Source organism: Triturus cristatus, chromosome 6, assembly GCF_964204655.1.
Source record: "Triturus cristatus chromosome 6, aTriCri1.1, whole genome shotgun sequence".
Taxonomy (NCBI): domain Eukaryota; kingdom Metazoa; phylum Chordata; class Amphibia; order Caudata; family Salamandridae; genus Triturus; species Triturus cristatus.
In genome coordinates, this window is record NC_140589.1 from 362,543,553 (window position 1) to 362,562,120 (window position 18,568).

An 18,568-nucleotide genomic window follows, 5' to 3' on the forward strand; every position below is an offset into this window, starting at 1 on the left:
ACATTCATGTGTCACTATATTTATGGACATAAATCAATACGAGTTGATAACGAGCTCTGAGAGAGGCTCAGTGACTTACGAGGAAGGTTGCACGACACCTGCGGTTTTAAACCCACCGCAGCTGAAACCCTTTTATTTTGTGTAGGCGCTTCATGTAGCACAATCCAGGAAATCAAACGTCACCTAGGCTCTAAGGCTGCTTTACTCTGCTGGCATGTGGTGATCAGCTGGTGTTTTTAGGTCTCGTGAGCCAAAGGCTCTAAGAGACATTTTATATCTGGGCTTTTCAAAGTGCGGCCGCGGCCTAAAGCTACAGTGCACGTGAACGTGCACGCGCGCAGCGCCATGTGTCTTTCCTCCGTAGTGATCGTAATCACGATCACTTTCACTTTCGCGGGACAGTGCACGTGAACGTGCACGTGCGCAGCGCCATGTGTCTTTCCTCCGTAGTGATCGTAATCACGATCACTTTCACTTTCGCGGGCTCCTCTGTTGCTGGCATTCCCCCCTCCCTTCTCGCCCAGCCCTTCTGTTGCTGGCATTCCCCCCTCCCTTCTCGTTCAGCCCTTCTTGGTTTTTTTTACAAACTAAGCACTGGCGCTGTACCAAAGGTTCTTCACTTTGTAAATGAATAATACTTTGCTCGTTGAGTGGCACAGGTCAAAAACCACAAGACTCACAACACGCAACGCATTAATGATCCCTCAAAAGAGTCTTTGCTCTCATTCGTATGATAAATATTTTTGTTAAATCACCTAGCAACGTTTAACTCAACGTGCAGTGGGTTTCCTTGCCTGCACGTATGACGCAAGACTACCTTTAAATTGTAGACGTGGCCTGCACATCAGCACTTGCATTATGTTACATCAATTTAACAACCGATTCAACTCTAAATGGTTCACATTCAGCAGCCGGAGTTAACCATTGGTGGGCCGCAAAAAGAGAAACAACTGTATCAGTGCCCCTTTTTGCAACATTATCTGTCAGATGATATACGGACCAAAGTGCCTGTTGCTTCGCCTCTGCTATCATTGAAATACCAGATAGTAGATAACAGGGGCGCACTCAGTAACACATCAGTCATTCGTGGTTAACAGCATTTCTTATCAATAGAACTCTTAGCAGCAACACTCAGCATGAATGTATTACAGTGACGTGTCCCAGCAACATGTACATTGGACTATATGAACGATGATCGAAAGAATGCCTGCCCTACCCAAAAACATTTTCTGGCTTCCGGTTTCCAGCAGACTAAAAGTTCATGTTCCTGTGCTGCTGGTAAACCAAATTATGTTTGGCCACACACTGCAAGACACGTAAAATCTAAACGCTCTGGCATGGTGTTCAAGGGGATGGTTAATTTATCCAGTGGTTAATTGGTAAAAAAAAAAAGCATAAGTGCTGGGGCCCTCGTCAGGAGGCAGCTTGCACCAGCCCATTTCTCCTGTTAGCGCCGTCAGTTAACTAATTTACTCTGTTTGAGGACATACGTTGCCTTGCGTTGTATCTTTTCTTAGTTTGCAACTTGCAATAAAGGCGCTGGCCTCACTTTTCTCTTGTGTATTAGGGATGGTCCCACATCAGACAAAAAGTCATCTTGCCCCTGCACTCTTAGTACACCATTGCACACATGCCCCGTCATAATTTGCTCTGTTGCTTTACTTGTCATGTCAGTGACGCTCTTCAATGTTAAACTGTCATTACCCCAGGTTGCATTTGTCACATTTAGAAAATGCCTCTTGTTCTGAGAATCCTACAGGAAAATGAGGCATGACACGGGAATCGTTTTTTGACTCGCCGAATTCTGCATGTTTTGCCTTGTTCCAGGCCTTTTTCAGTGATAAATTTGGACCGGCACGGCCTGCCATAATTTATCAATGAAATAAACACGAGGAGGGTAATTCCGATACCTGTGAAAACATGTTTGAAGTGCTATCAGAATTCAACCCTTAACTCGCTGTGGAAATATGGATTTTTCCGATCAGTTATGTCCCCTATCTTGGACCCCAACGGTTCTATGTGCATGTCACAAGTACATGTATGTTCCCTCCAGTTCCAGTTATGAAGACGCAAATACATGTGCGTCCACCGTCAACATGCCCTCTGTCAGATCCGCCATGAATAGGCCGGATATTCCATTCCTAAATATGAAAGGCCACCGGCTTTATATGGTTCACTTATGCCATTTTACAGTCCAGGCAAGTAGGCCCAGATTCTGTCATCAAACTCCTCTTGCTTTCTGCCTCTGAAAACTCCAGTTCGAGCCTGCATCTGTGACCATGAACTTTGTCTCATTCTCTGCGCGGCTCACGAAGCCTGACATCAGCCTATTCTCTGCCAAGAACTGTATTTCGCCTTCGAGTTATCTGCTTCCCCCTCAGCCGATGCATTCCTGTCTAGTAGTTTAAGTAAACATTCTTCCAGCTACCGAGCAAAAGGCTCGACTTCTCTGTCCTCATGCAAGTAATTCATAGCCCTGTTACCATGGAATATTCCTACCCCCTCGCTTTCAGTGTAGACATTTAGACGCTTGTACACGCACGCACAGTCAGTATAGAATAGATTCTGTCCGAGAGTCCTTCTTTTGTGGATAACATAGTTCTTTAAACATAGGATGTTAGATATGATTTGGGATTAGGTTGACTTGACCCCCCAGACTTTTGTCTCCACATGTAGAGCTAAATGTCAAGTCCCCTTCACCCCCTAGTTGCACATCAATCACACGTCATACTGCTGCGCGCGCATCTATGCCAAGTATTATCTTATAGATCCACCTATATGTGACATCATAACCAATTATGTTCCTTTTTACTCCTTATTACACCCATTTTTTTGGTTACGCAGATAAAATCGTCATTTTCCTTATCAATTGTTACGCCTATTGCATTCGCTTCATTGTAATGTATGTACTATAAAGGTTACTTCTTGTCAATAAAGTATGTACTTCACTTCCTGAACCTCCGTGGTGATGGAACTTGGAGCAACCGATTATAATCGATCATTGGAATAAAGCCCATTCCGAACCTCTAATACCACGGATTCTGCATCTCATTTTACTGAGCTATTTAATTATGTTTCTGTATCAAATTAAGTCCAGGTAAAGGAAAATTATTTACCACATGAATGGCGCCCGAACAGGGACACTTTCTCATCTCACGCGCCGGCGGTGAGTTGCAGGCCCGGTCTCCTGCCACAGCTGGACGGACAATAACGCGTACCAGCAGGATTTCCTGTATCTCCCTCCGGTCAAGCGGGGGCGACTGAGACTGCGATCAACACCCAGACGAGGCGGTGAGAAGTGCGAAGTATCCCGACCAGAGCCTAGCTGAGAGAGCAAGATCCGAGGTATACAGAGACCCACCAGTTTGAAGTCAAGCCCAGTGTCCGACGAGTCGAGTCGAGTCCAGTCCGGTTCAAGTTCAAGTTACCGAGGCCTTCCGTTTCCGAAGCTACCCGGTGAGTACCATTGCTGGGGAGGCATTTCTGACGTGCACATAGGTTGTGCCGGTCAAGACGGGTTTGGGTACACAAATCCGGTCTGCACTGTTTTAGCAGTGTATCTGTACTGTTTAGCAGTATATCAAGTATTCCGAAGTATCTAGTTATTGTCAAGAATTAAGCTTGGTGATTAGTTATGCAGACGATCATCATTGTTGGTTATTTTAAAGGTTAAAAATGTTTTAATGTTTAATGTTTAATGTGTTAAACGTCCTGCATATTGTGGTATGAATGGTTGTTCATTATTGTGCTTTTGTATTAAGTGTGTTCAAGATTAAGTATCGGATCAGTTGTCAATATGCCGCTCTTTTCGAAATTAAGACAGATCACTACTAGAAAAGGGGTTCTCGAAGAAGCCGTCCCTATTCCTCCTAGGGACACTCCAGGGCACTTCATGTATCACAAACATGGCTTAGACGCTATATTATTTCTTGATTTATGGGTAGACTACACCAAGGGATTACCAGAAAGTCAGAGGTGGCCCGCAGCGGGAACCTGGGATGCAGAGTGCATCATGAAAGTCGAGGAAGAATTATGGAAAAGGAAAGTCAGACAGTCACAGAAAGACGCCGTTGAGTTATGGCGTAAAGAATCTCATAGACGCACAGAAAAAGCACGTAGACAGGAAGAAAAGAATAAAGAAAGTTCAAATAAAGTTCGAGAAAATCTATTAATTGAGGAAGGTATCCGAGTGAAATCAGAACAAGTAGACAGACAAAGAAACGCCCTTATGAATGGTATGTATCCCCTTCTGGCCGAAGGATTACCTAAGGCTACTCCAGAAATACCGAAAGACTTGCCACCCCCATTGTTCCCAATAAAGGTACATCCTAAGGGGCATCCTAGAACCGCAGAAGATGTTTTTCTTTCCTCATATTTAGATGACGCAGCTCCCGAATATGCTAATTCCGCCCCGCATAGACCGCATACCAGGGAGGTCCAACGCCAAGATCCAGCACCCGTATCCCTACAGCAACAAATCGAGTCACAAGTTCTGGCAAGCACATCTGTTTCTGCATCCGCTCCTACAGCTACTTCTATAGCTGTGTCCACACCTGTAGTTGCTGTGTCACGTTCGACGAATCCTTTCACACCCGACACCCCAGATGGGGCCACGGGAGGTGCTACCAATATCTTTTCTACGCCACCCAGAATAAATAAACTTACTTTTCAAGAGTCAGCACATTCACGTACACCCAAACTCATAAGTGCCCGTACGCTGAAGGAACTTCTTATAGATTGCAGATATGACCCTGTGCCCGGTAAAGAGGACGAAATGACCCTGGCATCATTGCGTATCAGACGAGCCGCAGTGTATTTAGGAAAGTTACCAGGAATGACTGCGCATCTAGATAAAATATATCATTTTGTCCAAACAGGGCGAGATCCAGAATGTATTAACAGAGCTATGGAATACCAGAAAGTAGAGATACAGGGGGAACTGTTACGTTTCCTCATAAACTGTGTGATCAGAAATCAAGACCGACCGGGGGTAGACCCGGAAGCAATGCAAATTCTTACAAGATGGAGCCAGAATATATCAGAAGGGAGACATGATAAACAAAATTGTATAATAGCCATGTGCCGACCATTCTATTGTCCACTTCAACATTATCAATACCCGTGCCTCCAAACCCATGCCGCTCAGTGCTCTCTTTTGCAGCAGGTGCAAAATCTCAGAATCCGAATGGGCGGAATTCCTGGCTATCAATCAGCCCAATCGCTCCAACAACCTGGACCAAAACATCATAAACTTCAACAAATAGCTCACATACTGAACTAAAAGCATCAGCCCCAGTAGCAACACAAAACACAGTAGATCCGCAAAACATGCCAGCTGGTACATGAGGAACTCTGGAACTCCAAGTGCATCAGCAAACAACTTGAGAGGAATTGGCGAACCAGCAAAGATACCACCAACAGAAACGCCTTCAAAAGTACACTCAACCATGACAGCTCCAAGATGCAAAGAAGAAGGCATTGGTGACACACATCATAACCAGCTCCAACAACAGTAAAGAACTCTTCAGCATTGTCAAGGAGTTCTGCAATCCCGCCGCAGCTACAATCAACATCACCCCTCATAGGATCTCTGTAACAGCCTCACTAACTTTTTCCAAGTCACAATCGCCAAAACGTACAGGAGTTTCAATACCTAAAGCAGACCCACTGACTTCTTCAATAACCAGTACTACAACCCCATACCCACAATGGAATCCCAACTAATCGCCTGGAACCACCTCACCACTGACGAAACCACTACAATCATGTGAACGATACACTGGAGGCCCCCGTACACACCTGCCCACACCACATCTTCAACCTCCACATCTTACCACCCTACTCAATGCCTCCCTAACCATGGCAAATTCTCCCAAAACTTGAAGCTTGCGGAGGTCAATGTCCCTTCTGAAAAAACCAATGTCACACCCCGGCAAACTCAAGAACTACACACATATCTCCCCTTTACCCTTCCAAAGTCAAAATCATCAAAAAGGCCATCACCACCGGTTGACAACCTACCTGGAACAAAACCATCTAATGGACAACTCCTAATCCAGCTTCGGCAGCAACCACAGCACCAAAACAGTCCTGATCCTAGCCGCCGATGATATCTGGGCCCTCCTCGATCACAGGGAGACAGCAGCACTAATTCTCTTAGATCTCTCCATCACATTTGAAACCGTCCCCTACCACATGCTCATTGCCAGACTGCACGACATCAGAGTCCGAGGAACCGCTTTCAGCTGGATCGGCTCCTTCCTTACCAGCAGAACACATCGGGTTCGCTTTCCACCCTTCACTTCCTCACCCAAGGAAATCATCTGTGGAGTTCCTCAAGGCTCACAACTCATCTCCACCGGCTTCAACACCTAAATGGCACCGTTTGCCAGCATCATCAGATCCCACAGATTCAACATCATCTCCTAAACGGAAGAAACCCAACTCATCGTCTCCCTCTCCAAAGACCCCGCCACCACCAGGATGAACTTCCATAACTGCATGGCCAGTGTCGTGAACTGAATGCAGGAAAACTGCCTCAAACTCAACACGGAGAGGACTGAAGTGCTGATCGTCGGCAACAAGAACTTCCCCTGGGATGCCTCCTGGTGGCTGATGGAACTCGACCACATACCAACCCCTACGACCACGCCAGAAACCCAGGCATTTTACTGGATGGCGAACTCTCCATAAACTCTCAGGTCAACACTATATCATTTCATGCTTTCTCATCCTGCGCATGCTTGGCAAGATCTTTAAGTGGCTTACACAAAACTCCAGACGCACTATCACCCAGGATCTGTGGGTAGGTAGCTGTTTTGTATCCCCTCCAGTTGTGATACACAAAGGTTCGTGGAGAACTCTGCAATAAGGCACTCTCCCAATAGTTGGACATGGTTTATTTGATTTTTGCTGGCGAAAGGTGTATACAAGAGGATTTACTGTGTTTGCTCAGTCACAGTAAAACACCGAAGAGCCATCAGCACCAATTTTCTTTTCAAACTTACATGTGGTTGACTGGTGGCTCAATATTACTGCATTCTTCTGGAATATGGAGCTGCGTAATTTTGTTAATGTAATGTAATGTACCTGAAAAGATGCAAAAGGTGCTTTTACTGTGTAATCTCAACTTTTATATGAATGAGCATATTAACGTTTTTCATTACATTAACAACGAATACAGTTCTAACTTATAACTACATTTGTGCAGTTTGAATAATAATGTAATTCTTATATTGTCATGCATTCATTTAAAATAATACTCTGCATTTATTTTATAACTGAAAATGTATCCATTTGAACAGTGCTCTACATCTATATTATAACTATATATGTGTCTGTAATCGTGCATTTAAACATCTGCTGAGATTCTTGCTGCACTAAGTTGACCAAAGGCCTTAAGCACTGAGATTTCTCAATCTTTTAACTTTAACATGAGCGTTTGCTTTGGATGCAATGATTTTCTCTCCTCTGCAGGTACAGTTGCTTTGAGCACATGGTTAAAGAAAGGCGCATTGTATGAACGAGATAGTGAGGCTCGAAAGGAGTATGTTTTGGCAAGAACAAGATATTTTAACAAACGAAGGGAGGGCTAGTTTTTGTGCAGAATAGAGTCCCAAGAGGAATTCAGGGACGTTTTAATGTGTGGACCAAAGGAAAGGAAGAAAGGTAGTTGCCAAGTTGTGCTGTTTGAAGATGGAAAATAATGAGGCATATGGCATGGGATTCTCAAAGGTCCGTCGTAGGTATAATTGAGAATATGCTTCAGCTTTATTTCGATTCCCTTTAGGCTCTGAGAGGTACAGATCTCCTTGCCACATCTCTGTTGTGTGGCTTTATGCTATACTATATTCTTTCCCTGGAGAAAACTTCTACAGAGGTTGTAGTATGCTGACACCTTTTTCAGTTTTCCTGACAATAGGTTTTTGCTGATTTCTAGTTTAGAATAGAGTTTAGTAGATCATTTCAGACAACCCCATGTGTAGGCAGGAGGATCGAAACTTTCAATCTACTCACTAGAGTGTGTTTCTCATTCTCTGTATTGCAGCTACATACAGAATTCCTCATATGCTTTTTAGGTCTCGTGAGCCAAAGGCTCTAAGAGACATTTTATATCTGGGCTTTTCAAAGTGCGGCCGCGGCCTAAAGCTACAGTGCACGTGAACGTGCACGCGCGCAGCGCCATGTGTCTTTCCTCCGTAGTGATCGTAATCACGATCACTTTCACTTTCGCGGGACAGTGCACGTGAACGTGCACGCGCGCAGCGCCATGTGTCTTTCCTCCGTAGTGATCGTAATCACGATCACTTTCACTTTCGCGGGCTCCTCTGTTGCTGGCATTCCCCCCTCCCTTCTCGCCCAGCCCTTCTGTTGCTGGCATTCCCCCCTCCCTTCTCGTTCAGCCCTTCTTGGTTTTTTTTACAAACTAAGCACTGGCGCTGTACCAAAGGTTCTTCACTTTGTAAATGAATAATACTTTGCTCGTTGAGTGGCACAGGTCAAAAACCACAAGACTCACAACACGCAACGCATTAATGATCCCTCAAAAGAGTCTTTGCTCTCATTCGTATGATAAATATTTTTGTTAAATCACCTAGCAACGTTTAACTCAACGTGCAGTGGGTTTCCTTGCCTGCACGTATGACGCAAGACTACCTTTAAATTGTAGACGTGGCCTGCACATCAGCACTTGCATTATGTTACATCAATTTAACAACCGATTCAACTCTAAATGGTTAACATTCAGCAGCCGGAGTTAACCATTGGTGGGCCGCAAAAAGAGAAACAACTGTATCAGTGCCCCTTTTTGCAACATTATCTGTCAGATGATATACGGACCAAAGTGCCTGTTGCTTCGCCTCTGCTATCATTGAAATACCAGATAGTAGATAACAGGGGCGCACTCAGTAACACATCAGTCATTCGTGGTTAACAGCATTTCTTATCAATAGAACTCTTAGCAGCAACACTCAGCATGAATGTATTACAGTGACGTGTCCCAGCAACATGTACATTGGACTATATGAACGATGATCGAAAGAATGCCTGCCCTACCCAAAAACATTTTCTGGCTTCCGGTTTCCAGCAGACTAAAAGTTCATGTTCCTGTGCTGCTGGTAAACCAAATTATGTTTGGCCACACACTGCAAGACACGTAAAATCTAAACGCTCTGGCATGGTGTTCAAGGGGATGGTTAATTTATCCAGTGGTTAATTGGTAAAAAAAAAAAGCATAAGTGCTGGGGCCCTCGTCAGGAGGCAGCTTGCACCAGCCCATTTCTCCTGTTAGCGCCGTCAGTTAACTAATTTACTCTGTTTGAGGACATACGTTGCCTTGCGTTGTATCTTTTCTTAGTTTGCAACTTGCAATAAAGGCGCTGGCCTCACTTTTCTCTTGTGTATTAGGGATGGTCCCACATCAGACAAAAAGTCATCTTGCCCCTGCACTCTTAGTACACCATTGCACACATGCCCCGTCATAATTTGCTCTGTTGCTTTACTTGTCATGTCAGTGACGCTCTTCCATGTTAAACTGTCATTACCCCAGGTTGCATTTGTCACATTTAGAAAATGCCTCTTGTTCTGAGAATCCTACAGGAAAATGAGGCATGACACGGGAATCGTTTTTTGACTCGCCGAATTCTGCATGTTTTGCCTTGTTCCAGGCCTTTTTCAGTGATAAATTTGGACCGGCACGGCCTGCCATAATTTATCAATGAAATAAACACGAGGAGGGTAATTCCGATACCTGTGAAAACATGTTTGAAGTGCTATCAGAATTCAACCCTTAACTCGCAATGAGGACCTTAGACTGTGCATTCATTCAAGCACTGGCTTTGTCCCTGTGTTTGCTCTTCTCATTTATTACATAGCCCTGTGCAAACATGAGAGGAGATGTGGACTTTTGACGCGTGGCCTGTTTGAAAATGGTGCTTGCATGACTTGATTTCAAACGAGTAGTGAGTGGGGAGTCTCTGGAAGTAGTCGTGTTTGGGCAGAGCAGGCGTGGGAGGGTGTGTGTGTGTGTGGGGGGTGGGCGGGAGGGGATTACACTATTTTCAGTCAATCAGAATGACAATCCTGAAACGGGTAGTCGAAACACAACACTACAACTCACCTCGCCGTATGCACAAACACATAACTTTTTTTAACCACTCTGCACGTTCTATCATTATTTTCCTAAATTTGCAGAGGATGTTTTTGCCATTCTCAAGTTCTTTCTTATTAGGGAATCGCACACAATGATTGGGATGCTGATTGGGATTCATCATTCTTATTAACTGGCCACAGCCTTGATGCTTTATCTGTTCATCAGCCTGCATGTGCATGTACTCTCAGTACAACAGGCTCGTGGTAGGTCTAGTTCAATTATAATCGGCCATTATCATTGATTTGCAATTGATTTGTTGACCCCTAGCAGACCTTTCATTTGAATTACACCTGCATGTGGTTTCTCGCCTAATGAGTGATCATTGTGGATTTTTTGGGGTTTTTTGTTTTGCTATTTGTGTTAAGTAGAGCATAGCTGTCAACAGAACAGATACAAGAGGCCAATAAAATCCAAAGCAACAAAAATACTCTACCCTATTAGGGATCAAAAATACACACCAAGTTGAAATGCGCTTTAATGATGATTCAAACAAGAAAAACATATCAAGTGAATCTTCATCCTAGTTGTGTATCTCTAAATGTTGACGTTTATTCATTATTTATTTGTGAGGAGTTTTGTAGGTCTCTAAATGCCACAGAGACTATCACAGAGTGCTGCAGCAGCAAAAAAGACATATCTCTCACTACTCTTCCTCCGTTTACATGTCTAGGTGCAGAGACCTAAGTCAAGTTAAGAGCACCACTCTGGTTACTATCTCTGGTCACCAGTTCAACCTCTCATGTTCAGGCAGGGCTCTCTCTCTCTACCTCTCTTTCTCTACCTCTCTACCTCTCTTGCCCTCTCTATCTCTCTACCTATCTACCTCTCTCTCTACCTCTCTACCTCTCTTCCTCTACCTCTCTACCGCTCCCTCTCTACCTCTCTCTCTCTCTACCTCTCTCTCTCTCTACCTCTCTCTCTCTACCTCTCTCTCTCTACCTCTCTCCCTCTACCTCTCTACCATTCTACCTCTCTACCTCTCTCTACCTCTCTACCTCTCTACCTCTCTATATATCTCTACACCTCTCTCTACCCCTCTCTCTACCCCTCTCTACACCGCTTTCTATACCCCTCTCTCTATACCCCTCTCTCTACCCACTTCTCTCTACCCACCTCTCTCTACACACCTCTCTCTCTCTCTACACACCCCTCTGTCTCTCTACACACCTCTCTCTCTCTACCTCTAAGTGGCAGCCGGAGGCTGATAACACTGCTTTTCCTTTTATTAAAAAAAAAACAAGCATTGGCATAGCCAATAGGTCTCGCCTTTGGGGCCTTCTAAGTGTTTAACCATGCAACAGTTAATGTTGTTGCACCAAGGATATTGTGCTGCATAACTAAATACTTATAAAGTCCAACAAGCGAGACCTATTGGCAATGCCAATGCTTGTTTTAGTCGCTACAAGCTTCTTCAAAGCGCCGTGGAGCCAGAGTGTTAATGTTGTAGTCATTTCAGTCACGCATTGCCTGAATGCAGCAATCAGCTGGCAACGAAGGCGATATGGACTGGCATCGCATAACACATTAATTAAAGAAACGATATATGCAATACCGACAGTGCAACAAGGTCTCCTGACTGTACCCGGAATGCAGCCGAAAGTTTATAGGCACAGCGGGGCAGCAGGGGTCATTAATGAGGGTGCCGTTTGTCTCATTCCAAAGTAAAATTAATGTGAGCACGCAATCCCTGTCTTTCAAAGGCTGTCACTCGTGTTAATGAGCCCCTAAGTAGGTTCTGACATGCCTGCTAGCCCTCACCTTTTGAATATTCATGAAGATATTGAGAATGCGCTGCGACACAAGGCTGTCTACATTTTATATACATCTCCCTCTGTGGGGACAATTCGCAACACTATTTGTGTGTGTGTCTGTCCAAGTATGGCATGCATATATAAACACATAGTCATTTCCCGAAGTCAAAAAAATGTATTTCAATCCACAAAAGAGTTGGTTGACACTCATAAAATAGTTTCCTTGTACAAACATTTTTTGAGTAAATCTATTCACAGGGCAGGGAGTGGGCGCTCCATGCTCTGTGGCTTTGTGGGCATATGCTTTATTGCACTGTTCAGGTAGCATGCATGTACTTCAGTCTCAATGTCTTCTGTACAGAACACGAGGTAAAGATGTAATGTGATTGGACTGTCCGAAGTGAGTCTGGTGTGGACACATTAAGCATGTATTTCATGTTTTTTGGTCACAGGCTCTGTTCTGTATGTAGTGAGAATGTGTTGTATGCATTTCGTCTTAATTGTATCCTTAATGTATGCATGTAGTGAATATTGTGTTGCACATTCATTGTCTGCACATTCTGGGGCAGATTTATGTTGCACTTGCGCCACTTTTGTGCCGCCGTTGCGTCACTTTTGTGACGCAGCAGCGGCGCAAATCCTGCGCCATGGTGCGGGGTATTTACAACATGACGCATCTGGGAGATGCGTCACGTTGTAAAGCCCTGCGCCACATGTAGGCGTTCCAGGGCAGGTGGGGGCGTTCCGGCGCAGGAACGCCTCCTAAAAGTGGCTGAGTGAAATCTACAAGATTTCACTCAGTCACTTTTGAGCCCATGCTGCATCAAAACCCTGCGCCTGCTTGAAGCAGGCGTAAGGATTGACGCAGCATTGTGCAGATAGGGCCCCCCAGAGCATTGCTGGAGCTGCGTCGCGCTTGCGACGCAACTCCAGCAATGCGCCACTTTTACGGCTCAGATGCGTGACGCATCTGTGCCGTTTTTGCCCCATGGTGCGCCACATTATAAATGCGGCGCATTCATGATGGCGGAGCTGGGGTGCAAAATAACTGGCGCATCCCTGCTGATATGCAGGGATGCACCAGTTATTATAAATCTGCCCCTCTGTGTATTGGGAATGAGAGTGTATTACAACTGCTGTGCATTGTGCATGTATTTTACATGTAATCAATGCATTATTTATGGTACATGTATGTATGTAGTTTTCTTGCGTAGGGAGTGCTGTTAATACGCAGTGATTGTATTATGTATTCTGTGTGCTTTTTAAATAGGCACTGAATGCACATTCATTTTTCGCAGCAAGCATATAACTGAATCACACATGTACTTTCTCCAGCGCTCACACACTGTCCCAAAGCGCGCTTGTCAACATGAGACAACTTTCCAGCCACATACTTAAATATAACCCAAGATGCTCTAAAAACGGTCACATTGTTGGCGATGTGCGAGGACCGGTGGCAGCATTTTTACTATGGTGGTCGGAAGAGCAGGAGTTCTGCTGCTGGCACATTGCATTTAACACACCCGAGAGCTTACCACTACTACACCTGCCACTTGCTCTAGTAGTTTTGAGGGCCTGCCACAATCATGCAGGAAGTGTTTAGCGTTATGGTCAGAGCAGCTTGACTATGGCGCCAGAAAGCTGGGTTTGAATCCCGGACAGTATACATTTTCTATTTAGTGTTCGGTCCCCACAAAAACATCTGAAAGGCCTTCATAATAGCCACAGATTTGCATTTAGTAATTGAGCAACTTCTAGTCTTTGAATGTGTCCCACCTCCAGGCCTCTGCATTTGGATACAAGGTCCAGCGAGCCTGTATTCAATCTGATGGCTCTAGAGAGGCGCCGATCACGTTGTAATTTGAGTGCATCCAGAACAGTAATTTTATGAATGAATGAATGTCGAATGGAGCAGTGCGTGGGCGCTGCTGCGCTTCTGGCCTCTATCTGGCTTGCAGTGAGTTCAGAAAGTGTGAGCCGAGAATTTCTTTCCTGAAAGAGGCATGCTTTGTTCATGGGATCGCTCCCATCGCTACATTTCAACATTCAATTACTAATGTAGATTACTACACCACAGTAAGTAAAAGACTTAAATATAATGAAAAGACCTGTCTTCACATATTTCTATATGACTGGTTACAGCCAGCAGCTGTGGGTGCTTTCCGAAGTCTGGTTAGAACATATTTTTGCAAAGTTAATGCTGCATGCAGTGCAAGACACTGGGCAAGCATACATTTTAAAGGGCTAAAGTTGTCACGCAGAACAATTTACATATTACAGTAACTGTTGAACAAATTAATGCAATAAGATACGGGGCAGTTTTCAATATGTTTAATATTTCAAGACTATACGTTCCAACTGCTTAATAAGCCTTGCTTTTTCGCTGCATTCATTTGCTTTAAAATGCACCATTTGCCAATCTTTTTTACATTTCTTTCCCAGGAAAGGGACTTTCCCTAGACCCCAGGTTTGTCCATTGAACTAGTTCACATCACTAACTAGTGTTTTCTATTGGAAAGCAGTCTTGCTTAGTACTCTAGCCCTCTTCAGGAATCAGACTTGCTTGGCAACCCATAAATTCTCTGAAACAATGTTTTAGTTTTCTTTTATGAATACCTAGAAGAACCGAATTTTTAGTCCATTTATCACAGAAATAGTGCTGATAATCGCACCAAAAAGATGGCCATTTAAAAAAAAAAATCTTCACAGGGGAGAACCCCCCCCGCACCCCCCTTATTGCCGTTGAGCTCGCTCACTGCTCTCGCTCGCATACGTAGATTTGTTCTGCATTCACCTCAACAGTTTCAAATTCCAACAGCCACCACTGTGTAGGACTCTGTCTTGATCATGAGCTGGACACCCCTCATGGTGATGTCAGTCAGCAGCTTGGTGAAAGCTTCAGCATGTAGGGAACTCTTGAAGTCAGCAGAAGTGTCTCCTCTGACTATACCAAGAAACAGTTGTTTATATATAGAAAAAGGCATCATTGCCTTGGGTCGAGATTGTGATCAGGCTGCTATTGTTTGTATTCTACGGATAGCTGTGTCGCCATATGGACATAAATATCAAACATAGTTGCACAACGTATGTGTAGGTCCTGTACACAATACCAAGGCAATATGATAGTATTCTTGTGAAATTGATTTGTGTAAGCATGGTTGGTGTTTCTCGGAAACTAACCCAAAGTGTTACAAATGGAAATGTGTGTCAAAAGTCAATCTGAGAAGTGAAGTCAACTTTAGGAACGATCACTGTACATGTAAAAAAGGAAACGTTTCCTACTAGGCCTAACTGGGACACATGACACCACACAAAATTGCAGTTCAAATGCCCCTCATGCACTGGGAGAAATCACTCAGTATGTGGGAGACATTAGCTATGATAGTACTGCAATTCGATTCCCATTCTGGGGAATCAACACCAGCAATAATTTAAGTGATAAAAGGTTTGTTTTACTGCTGTGGCAGAGCTGTGGAATATTTTTCCTCCTATTGTGTGTGGGGGAGTCTTTTGGGGGACAAAATGGTCGCAAATCGGGATGATTATTTTGAAGGTTCTGCCCCAATGGCAGTATGGTGGCTGAGCTAATTATTATTTGTGCTACATTCTTTCTTCATCCTCCAACATTGGATGTTTTAAAATTTAGTAATGGGAGCAATAATTATGCTGTTCTTGCAGTGACTAAAGAGTGCTGTTGATGCTGCACAAGTGATCTTATAATTGGGTCGAGTGACTTTTATCTTAGTCCATTTACATTGTGGGTGGAAGTTGTGCTTTTGTTCACCAGTTATACCACCTGCATGTAAATTAAACGTTATGACTTTCAAAGTTTTTACAACTATTTTCAAATTTTAAAATATTTAAATATGGTATAAACTTATCCCACTTATCTCCTATTCTTCTTTATAAAATATTCCTTTAGATGTATTTTAGTCCATTTGCTTCTGGAGACTTTTCTCCAACTTGTACCATGGTCTGACAAAGAGACAGTCATTCTGTTACTTATGTGGTGCCATTGACATAAAAGAAGGAATTTTCAACTGTTCTTTTACCTATACATATCATGCTAAAGATATTACAAAAATACTACTATTTGCACATATAAAGATAGTTCTTCAATTACAGATAATTGTGCCGGGCAAGTCTTGTGTGCTTTTATATGCAATAGCACAGACGGTCCTGCAAAAATTCTACACTCACATGGAATTTGAAGAAAAGTTGGCATTTCATCCTCTGATCCCCAGTACCAAGTTCAGGCAAAAGAAGAACAAATCCCAATGAAATGGGGTGATTTGATTGCTCCGAGGAGAGACTGACTCTATAAATTTCATTTCATAACTGAGAGACTTTTTTGGCCATTAGAGGAATCTACTCTCAGTAGAATGTTTCTTTCCTAACGCCAAGACATGGACCATGCAGAAGTGTGAAACATATTTCTCAAATGCAATCTATGTTCCATCTGTTAAAGCCAGATCGTACATGGGAGGGAACAAACATATAAAAAAACAAAATACATTTTATTTATCTGTAATATTGGGGATATATAAATGTATAATACATAAAATATGAATGCCAGAACTATACCAGTAATGAAATAAACACAAAATTATCAACACGAGCACATAAAATATTGTTATGAATAAATAAAATAATACGTAATAATTTAAATGAAGCACACTAGACACCGAAACTCCCAAAACAGCCATTCTACATCATCCCATGTCTACCAATACTTAAGCAGAATCACAAGCCTTGAAGGAGCAGGATACAAGGGTGCTTTGTGGCACGGTACCACCACAGCCTCTTGCACTGGAAAATACTCTTAAAGAAAAGACATAACTTACAAAGTACTGTTCAAGTTCTTGTGTTGTTGTACTTCGATTAAAACAACAACCCACCCACCGCACTCACTGACTTTACCAATACTTTTCTTAAAGTCATCTTCAAAGCTGCTATCTACTTGATCACTGGTCAAATCCAGGGGTATCAATTGCCCATGCGCATTAACGAAAAAGCCCCAGTGCTTCTCAAATTGGCATTAGTCAAGGCACACCAAATTGGCATTAGTCAAGGCACACCAAGGCCTCTTTTTCAAAGCGTTTTTGTAGTGGTACTGACAAAAACCGCACATCTTGTGTCAGCAGCATGAATAAATAACACGTACCCACGGGCCCATTTCAAGGAATAACGTCCTGTGGCTGTGAGACAGCGTGGAACATGGCTTGCTCTGTGAGGGTTTGCATGCTCGGCTAGTGTAACACTGCACATCGACCCTGCAACCTGTAGTGACGGAGCTACCTGGCCCCCACTATACTTTGCTGCTGGAATGGGCACCCGGAGGGCAGGCACGCCCAAAGGTATAAATAAAAGGGCGCATGGCCGCTCGGGGTCTTGGCGCACACAATGGGGCATATTATCAAGGACGGCGTTCAAATTATCGCCGCTTTAACGGCAGGAAACTGCCGCTAAAGCGGCGATAATGGGCTTGATAATATGCCCTGGAGAATTCCCATAGAAGCCCATGTTGACACCAGAACATGGACTTCTATTGGAATTCTCTGCCGCATATTATCAAGCCCATTATCGCCGCTTTAGCGGCAGTTTTCTGCCGCTAAACCGGAGATAGTTTTTAACGCTGGACCTTGATAATATGCCCCAATATCAGTGGGTGCATGTACTTTATTACTGTTCAACACCCACGAGGCACACCTGCATCCACGGGTATCGGCCTCTGCCACACTGCAGACACTACACAACCGATGACTGCAGCCCTGGTCAATGAAACGAACATTAGAAAACAGAGCACAAGTTGGCCGCCAGCCACCACCGTGGCGATGTAATCCTACTAAGGCAGGAGCAATTGTTACTCAACTGCTCTACATATTAGCATTGCTTTGTCAAAAGCCATTGGTTGAAACACCACGTTCGAAGTCAGCATGTAGGGACTCGTAGTGTTACCCAGTTTCTCGTATTCGTATCTGAATCGCTTTTTAGAAATTTCGTTTGTTAAGAGTTGCACCCGGCTTTTGTAGAAACGTGCATGTGTGTTTGATGTATAGGCAGAATTGTAGGGTAGTATTAAAAGGACATCGATGCTTTGAAATGCAAATGTGTCTGCAGCCTGCGGAGTTTGAGATAAAGCCTCGAAGAATCAGTTAATCCTTCTTTTATGCAATTCATTATCAGGCGGCTTTGACCAGGCTGGCAATCTATTCAGAACATGATGCTGACAACAGGGAGCATTTAATCGGCCTTGTTGACCACTGGATACAGTAAAGTATTATTTCATTGAGTAATTACTGGTAACTCTGTATTTAATTTTATTCCCAGTGAAGTCATTTGCAAATTAATAGCGATTCCATTATATTCAGTCCCTTTAAATTTGCAACACGCTGTCTAATTTGGAGAATTATTTAGCAAATGCTAACAAGTCACATGTCAATAAATAACACCGTGTATTTGCTCAGCTGTTGCACTTTCAGGACAACGGGGACTGGCTTGTCATGTCTTCCTGTACATAAACACAATGAATTCATTATTTTCAGCCTTTTAAAATCACTTTACCGTGGTGACTGTTTTTATGTTGCAAGAATGTAATACATTGTCATTAACTTTTTTTAAGAACTCATTGGTACACTGTCTTCCATTGTCACTAGATGAATCATTG